General features: G+C 45.8%; 1 protein-coding gene across 6 annotated transcripts in view; it reads left to right on the top strand.

Annotated features, from left to right (window-relative positions):
• DENND2B (DENN domain containing 2B) overlaps window positions 1-18,417 on the top strand; it is a 173,717-nt gene that overhangs the window by 39,368 nt on the left and 115,932 nt on the right. For 3 of the 6 annotated variants that reach the window (XM_053562349.1, XM_053562346.1, XM_053562347.1), the window contains one exon: window positions 12,187-12,275. The gene's annotated coding sequence lies outside the window, so the exon portion shown is untranslated. Of the gene's footprint in view, window positions 1-12,186; window positions 12,276-12,762; window positions 13,031-18,417 lie in introns of those variants that run through there. The other 3 variants (XM_053562351.1, XM_053562344.1, XM_053562353.1) reach the window with 3 other exon arrangements.

An 18,417-nucleotide genomic window follows, 5' to 3' on the forward strand; every position in this document is an offset into this window, starting at 1 on the left:
TACTTCTGGGAAGCTGTCTGCATTCCTTTCTGCCCCAACTCTGTGTCTCAGGGGCTGTGTGGGGTGCGGTTGCTTCATGCCTCTGTGACAAGGAATGCTAAAGCAGTTCCGCTGAGTCAAGCCGCTGAAAGTAACCAGGACTTTGAAGGTGGAATTGCCTTTTTTTGCAAACCTGGAGCCAGGAGCTAGCTTTTCATGGGATGTGGTGTGGTATTGATTCTTTTAAAAACTTTTTCCAGCTTGCTTCCCTTTCTCCCTGTCACTCTAGGAGGAGGGTATGAGGAAAAAGATTAGTGCTTTGTTTGTATCCTGTGATCCATCTTTGGCACTGGGGGTGGGTACAGCAGATGCCTTTTGTGAGTAAGGAGCATAGAGCAGGCTACCGAGATTGCCTTCTGGTCTCCCTGTAATTGGGTGTGTCCCCAGTCTGGCTGTGTTGACACTCTGAATGGTTTGTGTGGGCCTCCCCTGTCCTTTGTAGGTAGCGTCTTACCTGGCTTAGAATTTTTCCCAGGGCAGCATGATCAGCTTCCTCTAAAACAAAAAGGGCCCAAGAATACACTGTGTAACATGTGAACATGCTAGGTAAAAACTGAACTGAGTTTGCCCAAGGATCTAGAGACTCTGGCTGGCCAGCCCACTCTCAGACCTGGTCCCTCTGCCCCAGAACACCCTATGCCAGGACCTCCCTGATAGGCATACTCACATAGGTATATTACAGGTGTAGGGAAGGCTGTGGAGAGACCAGCCTAATTCACAGAGGAAGGCATTCCTGGCCATATAGCCAAGGTAGTTAGCAAAGCAAGTACATCCAAGCAAGCCCGAACCTACCTCCCCACTATTGGGTCTGCCCAAGCTTATGTGTATGGGTGTGTGCAGGAGCTAGAAGTGGAGAGTAGGAGTGAACACTTCTTTTTATTTTTTTCTGAGACAGAGTCTCACTCTGGTTCCCTGAGTAGAGTGCCATGGCATCATCATATCTCACAGCAAACTCAAACTCTTGGGCTCAAGCAATCCTCTTGCCTCAGTTTTTCTATTTTTAGTAGAGACGGGGCTTGCTATTGCTCAGGCTGGTCTTGAACTAATGAGCTGAAGCAATCCACCCGCCCCAGCCTCCCAGAGTGTTAGGATTATAGGCATGAGCCACCGCGCCTGGCCAAAACTTCTAATAAACAGGAAAGGATAGTAAATCTGGACAGGGGATGGGGGAGACCGCATGTGCGGAGTATGAAAGCTGGGGGGCTTTGCAGAGATGTGTTCCAGAGTGGCTAGAGGCCAGAGTAGTAGGGAGGTAGGTTCGGGCTTGCTTGGTTGTACTTGCTTTGCTAACTACCGTGGATGTATGGCCAGGAATGCCTTCCTCCGTGAATTAGGCTGGTCTCTCCACAGCCTTCCCTACCGCACACCTGTAATATACCTATGTGAGTATTCCTATCAGGAGGTCCTGGCACAGGGTGTTCTGGGGCGGAGGGATAGGGTCTGGGAGGGGGCGGGCTAGCCAGAGTCTCCAGGTCACAGTGTGTTAGCTGCCTGGAGGAGGAGGAGCTTCTTTACAGCTGCCAGTCCTTGCTGGCTTGGCCTTAGAGGTGTCTGTGTTCTGGCAGGGTAGAGAGTCTTTCTCCTGGGTGCCCTGCCTCTATGCAGCTTGAGAGCAGATGGGGCTTAATTTGAAGCAGACCTCCCTCAAGGGCCCAGATCTGAAATGTATATTAGAAGATTACTACTAGTCTTGGCTCTTCTTCCCACTATGCCTCTTTCTTCCTTTTATCTTCCCATCACTGTCAGGCATTGTGAACCGCCACTGCTATCACACAGGCTGATCAGGACATTGAGAATGGAGCTAAATATAACTGCATGCTGCTCTGAGATGCTCAGGCTCATCCTTACAAGAAGTTGGTTTGAGTCTGTGAAGGGGGGGTTCTTTCTACCCCACATAGGGTGGGTAGAACAGGGAGGAGCAGGAGTCAGAAGGGTATTGATTCCACCCCTCTCCTCCTCCCCCTGCATCCCCAGCATTCCCGTGGATAGTCACGGACTGGCAAGAACACTAAAATCTTTTATTTTTTTTTTTAATTTTTTTTTTTTAAACTCTCATTTTTATTTTATTATTTTTTTTTTTTTTTGGTTTTTGGCCGGGGCTGGGTTTGAACCCGCCACCTCCGGCATATGGGACTGGCGCCCTACTCCTTGAGCCACAGGTGCCGCCCCACTAAAATCTTACTTTCCAGTCATGGGGCAGCCAGACAGTTCAGCCCTTTCTGAATTTTTCAGCTTACTTGACATTGTGATGCAACTATTATATAAAGCTTGTTTTCTGACTTGAGAGAATTTATAATCTATTGGGAGAGAATATTTGTTAAATAATTAGAGAATATCAGAAGATGTTGACTGTGTTGGTTTACTAACTACGAATATATTGATAGTTCAGACAAGAAAGTTGTGTGTTAAAACCAGAGAAAAGTTTTCTTGGCAGAGGCAGGATTTATCTGGTCTTTGGAAGTTGGGTTGATTTTGTAAGCACAGGAGAGAGAGGTGGGGTGTGCTCTGAACGTGGAGGACCTCGGGGATACATAGTGAGAATGTGGCTCTCCAGGGTCACTGTGATGTCTGCCTTGGAGTGGTCAGTGTGGCAGAGCAGAAGTCTCACCTTGGGTTGTAGGAGATGGGATGTGATGCAGTGAAGTGGGATTTTGTGGAAATCTCTTCTGTAAGAGAAAGTGGGGTAATTTTGGAAAGGACAGAACCTGGCAGTAAGGAACCTGTAAAGGACATGGGAGGTCAGCAGCAAGAATAGAGAGGATGAGGGCGAACCCTGGAGAATATTCCAATGTAGAAAAGTCAGGACTTAGAATGGAATATTAAGGATGAAGTTGAGGGAGACAGCGGAGCTCGCCGCAATTTCTACCCATGAGAGTTGACCAATACTGATAGGTTTGTGTAGTATTTCACACTTTTCAAAGCACTTTTTCATTCAGCTAGTAGCTTGGAGTTGTCTGGGTTCTTACAGTTCATCTAGTTTTGGCTTCATTATAGAGAAGGGGAGATTGAAGCCAAGAAAGGGGACTCTGCCCAGCTCACACAGAGATTTAGTGGTAGAGAGGGACCTTTGATGTAGGTGTTCTCCCTTCCAGGGCAGTTTCAAGGCAAGCGCAGCAGGGAGGAGGTTGTGGAGTCAGAGGAAGGTCCGTCTCACTGGGGGGGGACATTAGGTGATTACCAATCTGTTTGAGCTAAATGTATTTATTTAGAAACAGTCAGACCATATCATTGGTTCCATTACTAGGAATTGTTTTTGCAGCTGGGCACAGTGGCTTACTTCTTTAATCCCAGACTGGGAGGCTGAGGTAGGAGGATTGCTCGAGCTCAGGAGTTCCAGACCAGCCTGAGCAAGAATGAGAGCCCATCTAAAAATAGAAAAAATTAGCTGTGTGCCAACTGTCTCCCCAGCTACTTGGGAGGTTGAGGCAGGATTGCTTGAAACCGGTAGTTTGAGGTTGCTTTGAGCTACAATGATGCCAAGGTACTCTAGCCTGGGGCCAAACAGTGAGATTGTGTCTCAAAAAAAAAAAAAAAGAATTGTTTTTGAGAACCACAGACAAGGAAGATGGACTGACTCCTTGGTCTGTCTAGTTCTGAGATTCTTAAGAGTGTACAAAAATAATGTATATGAAAAGTACTGAACAGGGCTGGTCTCTAGTATTGTGCCTTTTTAGAAGAGTTTTAAGAATAATTTGGCTCGACATGATTGCAAGAGGGACTTTACCTAACAATTGCAATCAGTGTAACTGGCTTATTGTACCCTCAATGAATCCCCAACAATAAAAAAAAAAAAAAAAAAAAAAAAGAATAATTTGGCTCTACATGATTTTCACTCTATTGTGCTGACCACAGAGCCTAACTGCTAAGGAGGACACAACTCCACTGCGATGGGCTGTGGCCAGTGAGCATCAGTGCCAAGGACTCAGTATTGGCAGAGTTGGATCTCAGTTTGGGCTTTCTGCTTCCTCTCTCCACCTTCTCTTAAAACATTCTTCTGCATGTGTACACCTGCACACACACACACATGCTCTCTCCTCCCTTCTCCTTTGCCTTAAAAAATTTTTTTTTCCTTCGCTGTTTGTCTCATTCCTTGTCTTCCATCTCTGCCCTCTCTGCTCTTGTCTTTCTTGTTGTCTAATTAACTTCCTGTGTTGGAGCAACTTCCCCTTTTGGTTAAATTCAGACATGACTGTAGCACAGCACCTTGGAGTATTGTACTTGTGTTGTCTGTTTCCTGATGTGGTAACTGGCACTCAGTGATCTGAGGCAGAACCTGGGAATTATCCCGGACCCTTCCTCACCTCCACAGCCAATTATCCTCTATGTTCTTGTTTTCTACTAAAGGAGTTCTCAATTCTCCCTCCTTGTTTCTTATTCTTACTGCTCCATACCACTAGAGAGGAAGCAGAGAGGGATCATGGTTGAAGAAGGAAAAATGGAGATGAAGGTCACCTTTTGTGTCTTTGGAAGAATTTTGAGGAACATGCTCCTTGTATTGTCTGCTCTTTTTTTTTTTGAGACAGAGCCTCAAGCTGTTGTCCTGGGTAGAGTGATATTGTCTGCTCTTGTGGTCTATGTCCTGACCCTTAGTTTCCCCCAGGTACAGTTGTCCAGGAGCCCCAGGAGACAGAGCAGAAAGGTGCTGTTTCCTGGGGAGTAGGAAGTCTTTGCTTTGCCTGGGGGGCACAGCTCCTGTGTGATTCTAAGGTGCAGCCATAACCGCTGAGTTACGTTGTTGAAGATGGGCAGCTCTGTGTCCAGGCATTTCTAGAAGAGGAAGTAAAGGACATGACGCTGAAATGAGGCTCTATGTGGTCCTTCACTTGTTCTCAGTCTCTGAGACAGCCACTCTTCGTAGGAGCAACTCTTTCCCTAACAGGTTCTCAAAGTGATAAACTTCATAGTGCTTTTTAGTTTAGTCTGAACAGCTTTATCCTTGGTGTCTATCCCAAGTTCACAGCCATCTGTTGGGGTCCGTTTCTCACATTTTCCTCTTTTTCTCCTCCTAATAACATTGCATCAGTATACCCCATCTCTTCCCACTACCTCTACCAATCTGGTGTAGTGGATTATGGACTACCTGAATAGTAGCTTGCTGAGATTTATTAAAACAATAATACCAAAACAGAAACCCCTTTAAACCTCCAAATGCCAACTTTGAGTCTCCATCTTTGCCTCTGACAACTTATGCATCTCTCTCTGGGTCTCTGACTCCTTGTGATTGGCTGGTGGCTGTGCTTCTGCTGGTTGTGTTTGGAGTAATCCTGAATCTGAAAGGAAATAGATTACTTAATTAAATCAATGGTAACTGGATAATTGTCTTGGGAGTGCACAGACAGTCAAGCCTCCTCTTCCAAATTGAATTTTTCCTTCTTCATCTCCTGTGGGCATTTTCTTTGGAAGAAGTGTGTCATGCATTACTGATGGCAGATGTTATCCGCGTTGATGATGAGCAGCTACAAATCTTTCACCACCTTCAGGACAACTGTGAAATGGTGGACGTCCTTGGTTTGCTCAGGGTTGAGGTGAGCATGGTTTCTTCCAATTTTAGCCTGAGGAGCCTCATGACCTTGTGAGAAGGAAGAAGGAAGTCTTCTGTTGGTATTTGCTGTGCTGGGGACAGTAGTCCTTTCCCCTTTGTTCTTTTCACTCTGCTCTCCTCTTCTCAGTCGTCAGCATGTCAGTCAGCCACCCAGTTACGTGGAGTGTAGGCAGTTGTGCTACCCTAGGATAAGGAAAGGGTCTTGCTGAATTCTTTCTTTCCTTTAAATTCAGAAGGCTAAGTGGTGATCAACTGTGTTCTTGGACACCCCTGGGAATGCTCAGGAATTCCCCTAAATGTGCTGTCTGTACTCAGACAAGCTTGTTCCTGTTTCTGTCCTTCAGGATCTTAAATTGCTCTCTCCTCTCCCTTCTCCCTGCACGTTCCTGTTTTTCTTCTCATTATCTTAGCTCTAATTTTTAAGTGAATAAACATTTGTAAGTATTTCTTTATACAAAGGCAAACTGTCTTTTGCATAAACACAGGACAGACCCCATGCATGTATTGTTAAGAAGGGAGCTAATCATTGCACAGATTAGAACCTTCTAGCTTCATAACCTTGGGGGAAAAGAGGCTGGTTTTAAAAATGGCATTGTCTGTGGCGGGCGCCTGTAGTCCCAGCTACTTGGGAGGCTGAGGCAAGAGAATTGCTTAAGCCCAGGAGTTGGAGGTTGCTGTGAGCTGTGTGAGGCCACGGCACTCTACTGAGGGCCATAAAGTGAGACTCTGTCTCTACAAAAAAAAAAAAATAATAAAAAATAAAAAAATGGCATTGTCTGGGCCGGGCGTGGTGGCTCATGTATGTAATCTCAGCACTCTGGGAGGCCGAGACAGGTGGATTGCCTGAGCTCACAGGCTCGAGACCAGCCTGAGCCAGAGCGAGAACCTGCCTCTAAAAATAGCTGGGCGTTGTATTGGGTGCCTATAGTCCCAGCTACTTGGGAGGCTGAGGCAAGAAAATCGTTTGAGCCCAAGAGTTAGAGGTTGCTGTGAGCTCTGATGCTATGGCACTCTACCCAGGGCAACAAAGTGGGGTCTGTTAAAAAAAAAAAAAAAAAGAAATACATAGATAGATAAATAAATAAATAAATGGCATTGTCTGTTATAGGATAGTGAAGTTTGCTTAGTATGAAGCTAGGGCCACCTTTCATATTCCTAGAATAGGAACTGGATTTTGAGTGGCCACTGCTCTTTTCTAAGTCCTTAGGAAAGCATCATAATCTCCCAGATGGGAGATATGCTGGTGTATGTATATATATATATATATATATTCCAGAAATGCCTGAAGAAGCTGAAATGCTGCATTCCTACCATCTAATGTGTCAGTTATAGCATTAAAACCTGAGTTCTTGCTCACAAACAGCTATCAGATGGCAGCTTAGTATAGAAGGTTGAAGATCCACAAGAATTTACTCTGTTAAAAATACCACTTTGTAATTCTGATCTTGGTGAACTGTAGTGTGGGGAGATGATGAGGAAGAATTGTTTGGATTCCTGAGCCGATTTGTGTCCTTGGTAAAACTTGGATGATCAGTGCCCCAGTTGGGAGGTTTTTGGGTTTTTCTGAGACAGAGTCTTACTATGTCACCCTTGGTAGAGTGCCGTGGCATCACAGCTCACAGCAACCTCCAACTTCTGGGCTTAAGCGATTCTCTTGCCTCAGTCTCCCAAGTAGCTGGGACTATAGGTGCCCGCCACAAAGTCTGGCTGTTTTTTTTTGTTGCAATTGTCATTGTTTAGCTGGCCCAGGCTGGGTTTGAATCCGCCATCCTTTGTGCATGTGGCTGGTGCCATAACCACTGTGTTACAGGCGCCGAGCCAGTTGGGAGGTTTTATTGTTAGCTTGTCCAGCCCTCTTATGATATGGAAAAGAAAAGAGAGGCCCTAAAGGGGACAGGGATCTGCTCAGATCTTACTACCTTAGCAAACTGAAGCCAGGACTGGGTGCTAGCCTGCTGACTCTCCTAGATTTTTAATTTTTCCCTCCTTTCTACATAGCTGCTCACAGAAAAGGAAGATTATAAAGCTTTTAAGAGCTCTTCTGTAGATGGCCGCTAGAGCCCAATGCAGGAAAATTAGGGGGGAACACATGTCTGCTTCCCCGTTAGGTAGAACTGGATCCTAGTCTGGTGGCCATTGGGAGGGAGGCTTCCAGGAGGCATCAGAAGTTAGGCCACATCTTTAAGGTATTCTAGGATCCAACCAGCAATATTAAAACAACAGCTTACTTTTCTTGGATTCCTTTGATACAACAGAAAGGAGAGACTTTAAAAGATTTACTCTGCTTCTGTGTTTTCAGGTTCAGAATTTTAGTTGTCTTTAAATAGAAAAGAAAGTACTATAAACTCCTTTATTAACCTAATCAAGAATATATATAGATTCTTTTGGTACAATATAAGTCCATCCATTCAAATTCCTTCACCCTGTGGTGGGAATAGCTCTTTTCTGTTTGGAGAGTCTTTTCTATGATCATTTATCTCACACACACTGAATGGAATACTAAAGTGAATACTCCTCAAGGAGCTCAGTTCTATGGGGGAAACAGGTACGTAAGCAACAGGGATAAAGTGATACAAACACCAGAATAAAGGCCTCTTCAAACTGCTATTGGTTTATAGATAAGACAGACAAATTCTGCCAGGGGATCAAGAAATATTTTACAAAGCAGGTGGTTAATTGAGTTGGGCCTCGAAGGCAGTAGGATTTTGTTAATGGAGGAAGGAGAGGTGTTCAGATAAAGGTAAGGGCATAAGCAACGGAGGAAGGGAAGGAAAATGCAGGCAGTGTGCCGTGGGTGTGCCTGTAATGGGTGGATGGTAGCAGGGGGACGTGGGCAGGAGGCGAAGCCAGGAGGATTCCAGATTTTGGTGGTAATGTCAGTTGTGAGAGGGGTTTGGATTTAGTCACTCTGCTGTTGCTGTTATTTAGGTTTCATTATTTTTCCCCCAGACAGTGGTTGAAAAAATTTTTTCTAGTAATAGAAGTTGTTTCTTTTATTTTGCCAAAAATTTTAAACCCATCTCCAAATTATAAAACATGAGTAGAAATGTATTTTTTGCAAGCACAGTGACCTGTGTAGTGGAGGCAGGAGAAGGTGTTTTTGTCCCTGAATGAAACTGCCGGCTTGAGAGAACCTTGTCACCATGGGAGCTTGGCTGTTCTGCAGCCTGCTTGGTTTGGCAATGGCACAGTGGTGGTGGACAGCCTGTGAGTGGGCACTGGTAATGGGAGAGGCTATAAAACCCTGGAGTGCGCCCCCCAGGAGACTGACCTTATGAGGAAAGTTCTGGGAAACAAACCACAGGGAGACTTTACAGGAATTCTTGGTTGAGCCCACAGGCAAGGAGGCACATGAGAAAAAAGATGTAATTATAGTTTGTAAGTCTATGAAAAGATGCAATGAGTGACAGGAAATAGCTGTTAAAAGTTTCTTCTTCCTGTAGGACAGGAAGAAATGGGTTTTTATGCATTCATTCAGCAGATATTTATGGAGTGTTAGCTGTGAGCTGGGACCTATACTAAGTGTAGGGAATATGTAAGTTAGCAAAATAGTCTAGTTTTCTACTTCCAAGGAACTCACAGGGCAAGGCCAAGATTAAGCAAATAATTGACAAATGCGTAATTCCTTGTCATGGTGATTGTGGGGAACCTCACTTGGACTGGAGGATAATGGATATCAGGAGACGGGAGACTCAGGTTGAGGCAAGGTGAGTAAGAATTATTCTGGCAAAGACTGTGGGGTAAGGAGGTGTGTCAGGCAAAGGGAAACAGCCTGGGAAAAATCTGGCACTTTGGGGGAATTAAAAGAAGTGTGGCTGGCACATGGACATGGAAGGGCATGACGTGTGCAGAGAGGAGGCAGGAGAATCATTCTGGGCCTTGTAGGGCTTGATAAGAACTTAGATTCTATCCTGAATGCAGTGGGAAGCCACTGACGTGTGTTAAGTAGGAAATGACGATTTGTTGTTAAAAGGTGATTCATATAGCTCTGTGGAGAATGCGAGGGCAAGAGCAGAAGCTGGGGCGGTGAGGTTTTTGCAATAATTAAGGTGACAGGTTGCAATAGAAGTAGAAAAAAGTGGACAGATAAAAGATATATTTCATTTACTTGTTTTTAGAGACAGGGTCTCACTCTGTTGCCCAGGCTGGAGTGCAATGGCATGATCATAGCTCACTGCAACCTCAGACTCCTGGGCTCAAGCTATTCTCCTGCCTCAGCTGCCTGAGTAGCTGGGACCATAGGCACCTACCACCGCACTGGCTGAGTTTTAAATGTTTTTTGGTATAGACAGGGTCTTACTATGTTACTTAGACTGGTCCCAAGCTTCTGACCTTAAGTGATTCTCCTGCCTTGGCCACCCAACGTGCTAGGATTATAGGTATGAGCCACCACACCTGGCCCAAAAGATCTATTGTAGAAGTAGAATTGTTTGGAGTTGGGAAATGGATTGGATGTGGAGAGAAATAGGGAATCAAGGATATCTCCCAGGTTTCTGGCCTAAGTGTGCCTGTAGGCCTTTAACAAATAGTATAGTAGACAGAATCAGGCTATAAAATCGTTATCCTTCAGGAAACATGAAATTGGTCTAATTCCTTGCATAGCCTTGCATAGCCAGGGGTGGGAGTCAGTAGTCCTCTGGCTCTGCCTAGTTCAGGGAGCTCATGTGTATTAGAATCACCCAAGCAGGGATTCTACATCTCCTACTAGTGGGGTCCTTTCTTTGCTTCCCTCTCTCCAGGACAAGGCCCCAAGGAGCCTCTGTAACTCCAGTGTGCCGCTAGGGGGAGTATGGCCTGTTTTCTGTGTCTGGTCTTGAAGGTTTCTTAAGTTTGGATTACTCTGGAGACTGACTAGTATCAGCTTTAGTACTCAGCCCTGACCCACGGCCCCTCATACTGCTTAACAGAATACCTGGCATGTGATAGGTACTTGGTAAGTGTTACTTTGGTGTTACTGTTACACTGTAGAAAGGGTGGGATCACTTCTTTCTCTGTTTGGAGACTGGGCAAGTGGAGTGTGCATTTTGAGGATCAAGAGAGGAGCAGAGGCTGGGCGTGGGAGAGGGAGTATTTGGGTGATCTGATAGTGCTATCCCACTGGGACACTAGGGCCTAACAGGGATTCCTGAGCTGGGGTTGGAAGAGGCTGGCACTCTAGCAGGTGGTTGGGTATGCCCCCTTTGAAGCTCTGATTGCTTCTCTAGAGCAGTGGTGCCCACAACTCAGGCGTTGTGCCATCCAGTTGCATTTTGTAGCATTTTTCCTCTCTTAGCTTTTGGCATATATTTACTTTTTAAACTCGAATCAATCAAAATCTTGTTTTGAGAATTTTGCAGTATGTTGGAGGTAATCAGGAGCACAAAGATTCATCAAGGGAGTGCTGTGTAAGAGATGCCGTTAGGACCTCCCTAGCACTGTTTTGGGGAGTGATGTGGGGAAATATCCTCCATGAGCCTCAGTGTCCTCATCTTGGCAAGGAGTGGGTGGGGATGGAGGAGGAGAGGTCAACAGCCACAGTATTTTTTGGTTTTGGTGGGGAGCTGCTGAGATGAGTGAAGTTCTTAGTTCAGTGGCTTGGGGGTCTTTCACATATGGCATCTCCCCTGGTGCTCATCCCAGGCCTGTCTGAAGGCTTTGTAGGTGGAAAGGGGAGGGCAGGTGACTTGCCTGTGGCACATGGTCAGATAAGTGTTGGAGTCAGGTACTGCCAAGGCCTTCTAACCCCTGTTCCATCTGGTGCTCTTGCCACTACCCTGCTTAATGTACTTGTGAGTTGAAAGGCTTGGGTACTGTTTCTAGATACTATTATCTACTCTAGATATCTGTTATTTCCTGGTTCTATAACCTAGGGCAACTAATTTTGTCTTTGCTTTAGATTCTTTTTAATATGTTAAATTAGTATAATAATTCCAGTTCTACTTTTAGGCCTGATGTATTGAATAGATGAGCCAAGATTTGTGAGAGTATTTGGAAATGTTAGGTAATATGTAGTGGGAGGGTAGGACTCCTCTCTAATCTGTGCATCAGGACACCGTACATCTCTTAGATGCTATCAAGAAGTCATTAGGCTAAAAAGGATGGTAGTCAGATCTTCCTTACTATGACCTGTAAAGATTCTTCACTTTCCCCTGCGAACCCTGTTTTGTATTTCATAACTGGTTATCAAAAAGCCAGCTGGCAGTGTACTTTAGTGGAACATCCAGTGGACTAGAGGATACTTGACTCATCTCCTGGTTCTTTGACTGCCTAATTAACTGTGTAAGTGTGGATCAAGTATTTGATGTCTCCAAGCCTCATTTTTTTCCATCTATAAAATGGTTGTAAAAATATCTGTCTAATATACTTCAAAAGGTTATAAAGATCAAACAAAATCATACACGTAAAAGAATGTTACAAAGCAGAAATGTACACTGTAGGGGGCAAGGGACCAGACTTAAAGGGCCTGCTCTGTCCTCTGCACATGAAGCCTGAGGTTTAGTTGCAGCCCCCAAGTAAGGGAGAGGGTCAAGGTTGTGCTTGTATCATATTTGTTGCTTGGGCTTTGACTCTGAACTTGCCAGGGACTCTTACTGATCCTGATCTTATGTCTTTCCTCTCCATTGCAGGAAGATGACAGACTGCTTAGGTGTCAGCACTAGTACCATGAGTCCCTGCACTGGTTAAAGCCATCACCACGACCTGGACAGGCAGCAAGGTAAGCAGAGAGGCCAGTCCAGGCGAGCTCCTGGGATGCGAGTGTGTTTCCGCCCCAACTGCTGCCCGGAAAATCCCAAGTGCACAAACAAGTCAAGGCAGTGCATCAGGGTCCCTCCTACCTCCATGACCCAGAGGAAGGGCTTGCTTCCCCTCCAATCCTCCAGTCACTCCCTCCTCCCTCCTCCCAGCCGTGATTCTTCCAAGTTATTAAAAAAAAAGAGAGAGACTTGGGAGGAGAGGAAAACAAGTTCACTTACTGTCTTTTCCCCCCGTCTTCCCTTTGAGCTGTTTAAGCAAGTTCCCAGGAGCAATCCAGAGCCCTTACTTGACTGGAAGAGAGGTAGGAGGAGTGGAATGCCTGATCAAAAGACAGTGCTGTTTCATAGAAGCCTTCCAAAATTGAGAGAGAGACAGACAGACACTGAGAGACAGAGACAGTGGGGGTGGCGGGGGGTGGGGGAGAGCTCAAGAGAGCCTGCGTGCTGGAGTGAGAGCCTACAGCGAGCAAGCTGCTTGTGTGCGCCGCCTGGCAGGACAGGGTCTCCATGACAACTGGCCTGGCCTGCTAGCAGTGCTCTGCTCACTTGGCTGGAAGGAGCACCACGAAAGGTCAGAGGAAGGAGCTGTGGGAAGCTCACAGCAGGTATTGGAGCTTAAACAGTGGATCTTGGGGCCCTGGGCTCCCTAGCCGACTGTGGGGTGAGCCAGCCTCTGCTGAGAATGGAGTGGGCAGGAAAGCACCGGGACTTTCAGGTAAGGGCAACTCCAGGCTTGGATTTTTTTTTTTTTGCCTCCTTTCCTGGTTCTGGTCTTAGGCTGTTTTCTGGGAGGCAGGCGAGTATCTGTATTCTCTGCTCTGGGTTTGGGGCTCAGGAATGATGTCATGCTCCAACAGTTGGATTCTATTAGCTTAAGGAGGAGGGAAACAGCCAATTTTCTTGACTTTGCAAATCTAGCTGATCTCACTCTTGCTGAATCTGAGGTGTTCAGGCTTCACTCTAAAAAGCATCGTTTTACTTTTACTTAGCACAAAGGCACAGGGTATTTTAACAGGAAGAATCTTTTATGTTGAAAAAAAAATGAGTTACTATCATACCAACAGTGTTTTATGGATCTTACAGGGCAACTCTAGTGTCTTTTGAGTAGCTTGGTTTGTTGTCGTGAACGTTATCTGTTTTGTCTCTTGGTGCTGCTGTGTCTGACCTGTAATGGAAAAAAAAAGGGGGCTAATTAAGCTTAGCCAGGAGCCTGCAGTGAGTTCCAGGACCCTCTGGAGCATTTATTAGGATGGAGGGACTGTTATAAGGATGTCTGAGTTGGGGTCTTGCGTTTTCTCCTGACCAGGTAGGTAGCTTGAGAAGAAGCAAACTGCCCTCCCTCATTAATGAGTTTGATTGATCGCAGGCTTTGCTGAGGTGTGAGGGACCTGTCTTGAGGCCAGGGGCTGCAAAGAGGTTTCTTATCCAGATGTCTGAGAGAGAGCTCTCAGTGGCAGCTGCTCAGAGCCAGGGGCCATGAGGCATTGTGGCTGTGCTGGATGGATTCCTTTGGTTAATATTTTAACCAAATCTTAGAACACACAGAGACTGTGCTATGTACTCCTTCTGCTTGGGGAGTCTCCTAAGTTTTGGTAAAACTTGTTCTGACCTAGAGGAGTGGTGTGGTGTGCTCCGTGTGGCCTAGGAAAGTGGACTCTCCTGGAAAAGCAGTTTTATAGGTGATAGGGTAGCTAGGTTGTCAGTAATACTGTTGGGAAGATGAATGCAGCAGACATTTCCCGTGGGGGAGACCCATTGGGAGATGCACTTCTGCTTGAGCAGGCTTATATCTTAAATTTACTTCTTGGTCTCAGGGAAGTTTGGGAATGCCTTTGGTTTCTCTGTGGGATGAGAGAACAGCTGCTGTCCTGGCTCTTCAGTTTTTCTTCATGAACTTTCTGAACAGAATGTCTTTTGTATTCTGGCAAACAATGAGGGGGCATTCTGATTAACTTCGGGTCAGCTTGCCAGTGCAAGCGCTGGCCATGTCCCTGATTCTGGCTCTCTCTGAGTGTGTATGTGTATGCATAAGCGTTGTGGCCTGAGGGTCCACAAGGGTGAACTCAGTGGCCCTGGGCCTCAGACAGGCCACTTCTGAACTTATTCCTCCTTTTACTACACTCCAGAGGTCCTCTGCTGGGTTGAAACCTGCGTTTTACTAGACAGCTGTGGCCTAACTCTGCTGATTGGGATTAAAGGTGGGGATGTGAGGAGGCAGATGCTCTGAGCTGGTGGGCCCTTCAGTGGGCAAAAGTAATGCCAGCATCTCAAGTGGGTTTGGGACTCCTGCAATTTTACTGTCCCTACACATGTGAAGAGAACTAGCAGAGACTCAGTTTTAGGAGCTAGTGTTCTTTCTTTTGCTGTAGCAGAAAGAGTAATGAATTTGGGGTTAGTATACTTGGTATCCATTGGGCAGATTCTGCTATTTACCAGCTGGGTGGCTGTGTGCAAGTCCCTTAACTAATAGGAACTTCAGGGTATTAGCTGTGAGATGGAGATAATGATAATGATAGTAACAGCTTCAACAGGACTATTGGAAAGAGCAAATGAGATAATTTCTATGAAAGTAGTTTTTTTTATGCTAAGGTAGATGAAAGTAGTTTTAAACAAGTCATATCCTCTATAATGTAACATGTTATGAACTGAAGCTTGAGGAATGGCCCAGCTCTCTTCTGGAAAGTCACTTTGTCTCTCTATTCTGATTCTCCCATTTGTAAAGTGCCTTCTTCTCATCTGCATTTATAAATAAAAGTGAAGGGCATAAATAAAAGTGAAGGGCGGCACCAGTGGCTCAAGGAGTAGGGCGCCGGTCCCATATGCCGGAGGTGGCAGGTTCAAACCTAGCTCCGGCCAAAAAAAAAAAAAAATAAAATAAATAAAAGTGAAAAAAACCTTAAAAGACTTTTTCAAGAGCTTAGGGAAACAAATAGTGTTTCTTTGGGTTGGGAAGTTTAATACAAGTGATGTTAACCATAGGCTTTGAGCCTTATAAATGATTCTTCAGAAATCAGGCTTTCCTTAGGTCACCTGACTGATATATTTTATAAAGCATATTAGAGAGGGATTCCAAGAGACCTATCACTTTTCCAGTGTCCCATAGCTACTTAGTAGTTATAATGTCGTATGTCTCGGAAGCTGGGAAAGAGGCTCTTGAGTGCCAGGCCTGGCTCCCCCATCCTGTTAGGTTATGCTGGGGGAAACTTGAGCAGGCAAGCGGGGGGGCGGGGGTGGGTGCTGGGTTTGGAAGGCAGGGTTCTAACTGGTAGGAAGTGTTATTGCTGTGAAATCTTCTTTGGGGGCTGGGCAGCTTTTTCAGGAACTCATGAGGCTACAGCTTAGGAGGAAACAAAAAAGAAAGAAACAAGGAAGTGGGAATTCCAAGGGCAGAGATACTTGATATGCTGTGGGACTATGCCAAGGAATAGAATAGCAGGGGAGGGGAGATGCCAGGCAAGGGTGTCCCAGATCTGTCCTCAGTGAGTGTATAGGGCGTGTGGCATACAAGCCCACTCACCGCCTCAGCCTTTACGGTTGGACAGGGGAAAGGTCCTTGAGAAGAAGTCCTTGAGCAGTTCCAGAGTAGGGGATTTTTTGTTTTCTGAAACAGCAGAGCTCCCCTTCAAGGTGAGCATCAACAACAGCCTCTAAGGCCTCAAGAAGAAGTCCACAGCTTAGATTGGGACTGCTGCTGTTCTCTACTTCCCATCAGTCCAGCTTTCCAGAGCTGAGCCATAGATCGGATCCTTCTGTGTTCCTTAAGGATTAAAAAGTAACATTCCTGTTCTGACTCCTTCTCTCCCCCGTCTTCTACTCCCCTTCCTGAGTACATTCCCATTGGTCTCCCTCTCTCTGAAATAAGAATAATCAGTCACCCAGGGAATTTGAAACTTTGAAATACCTTGGAGAACAGGCCAAGGTTACCATTGATTCTCTTGGCTTGTCCCCTTTCCCTGGAATGAGGTGCAGGTCACACTGTTTCAGGGGGGTACCCCAGACTCCCAAGTGTCATGGCCACATTGAACTAAGAGAGGCTTTGCCCCATTCCCCACATTGTCTGATTTTAAGAACTACTTAGGGGAGGTCTGCATGGCACCTGAAGAAGGTGGGATGGTTTGAGTCTTGGGCCTTTGAAAGCAGCTCCGTGTGGTCAGGTGAGGCCGAGGGATCTTCCTTCCTGCTGCTTCTCTTAGCTGTTAGCCGTCACTGCCCTAGTGACTCCTCATGTCCGCTCTTGGGTCCAAGAGAGTTTGCTGAGACAGCCCACTATAGAGAATTCATATCTGAGCCTGGAGGAAGCCGGACAGCAGCCCTTCAGTGCTGTGGCTTCGCTTCCTTTCGTGTCTCAACATGGGCTTGGGAGGAGGGTATGTTTAGGGCAAGCTGCAGGGAGGGGAAAGAGATAATGGGGCAGATAATGGAGTTCTTTGAGTTAGAAGGGCCATGGAAAGTGGAGAAGGGGCCAGGAGGGCATGACAGAAAAAATAAAAAAAGACCATCTGGCATAGTCTGCAGAGATTCCTCTTTAAAGCCCGTGGGAAAACTTGTATTGGTGTGTGCTTTCCTCTGGGGGTGGGGAGGGAGACTGTGCATCTGTGTTATCCTGCAGGGGAGGTGCTGTGTACATCTGTCTCAGTGGGTGGGTGGGTAGTGGAAATACATGGTGCATCTGTGTTAGGGTAGCATGCCACATAATGTTGGGTTGATAGAAAAAACGTGGAGGGCTCAGCGCTAGCTACATACACAGGGGCTGACAGGTTCGAATCTGGCCCCGGGCCAGCTAAACAACAATGACAACTACAACAAAAAATAGCTGGGCGTTGTGGCGGGCTCCTGTAGTCTCAGCTACTTGGGAGGCCAAGGCAAGAGAATCACTTAAGCTCAAGAGTGAAAGGTTGCTATGACCTGTGACACCACGGCACTCTACCAAGGGCGACATAATGAGACTCTTGTCTCAAAAAAAAGAAAAAGAAAAATCATGGAGTCTGTATTTCTAGTCATAGGCCCTAGAAAACTTTCCTGGATGTGCATGTGTGTGTTTTGAGGGGAGAAGAGCATGTTACATGAGTCTAGGCTACTTTATTGAAGAATTTCTCCAAAGATCCCTTCTTTTATTTTCTTTGGCTCTGATATGAATATTATGTTGTTGGGGAGGCTGTTGAAACTATCACAATACTCTTCTCATCTAAAAACTGCCTGAATGTTAGGTATCACTGTGTCTGTGAAAGGGTGAATTACATCAATGAGTATGAAGCGTTCTTAACCAAAGCAGACATGTTCCTAAGGGTTTGTCATGAAACCGCTCCAATTTTTTAAAGATCCAAACTCCTCTTCTGGGTGAACTGTTGTTATCATATGTCAACTGGAGATTGAATAATAGGCAGCAGCATAGTCGATGGAGGACTGTTTGGGGAAAATGAGATAAACTGAGGGTTATGAAACAGGAAGAAGGCTTCTAGGAAGAACATGAGAGAGGCCCTGGGCGAGAGGACTGGGGGGAAGGGAATTCTCAGGGACAGCAGGGGTGATTGATAGAGGAGCTGACCTCGGAGGCCTTTGCAATTTAGCAGAAAGCTGGCCTACCTCCAGGGTGCTCAGATCCTCACAATCACTGGGAAAGTGGGAGTCATGAGCATTAGGGTTGATACCCCTGTTCATCTGCTTTTGATACCACTGGTGCAAACTCTTTGGGCCTTAGTTTTCTTTGCGGCATTTGTAAAATGAATACAATAATAGTACTTAGCTTGTTAGAGTTGTGGTGAGGACTAAATGAAAAGGGTGTAAATAGCCCAATAAGTGTTCAGTCTTTTCCATGATTATTATCAACTTAGAGCAGCAGTTTGAAGAGAGTAGGGCATAGCTGGGTGTTGTGGCGGGCGCCTGTAGTCCCAGCTGCTTGGGAGGCTGAGGCAAGAGAATCTCGTAAGCCCAAGAGCTGGAGGTTGCTGTGAGCCGTGTGACGCCACGGCACTCTACCTGAGGGCGGTACAGTGAGACTCTGTCTCTACAAAAAAAAAAAAAAAAAAAAAAATAAATAAATAAATAAATGAATAAAGATAGTAGGGCAGGTATCTCTCCATCAGGTTGGTGTTACTATACTAG

This window comes from Nycticebus coucang, chromosome 14 (genome assembly GCF_027406575.1).
Source record: "Nycticebus coucang isolate mNycCou1 chromosome 14, mNycCou1.pri, whole genome shotgun sequence".
NCBI classification, from domain to species: Eukaryota; Metazoa; Chordata; class Mammalia; order Primates; family Lorisidae; genus Nycticebus; species Nycticebus coucang.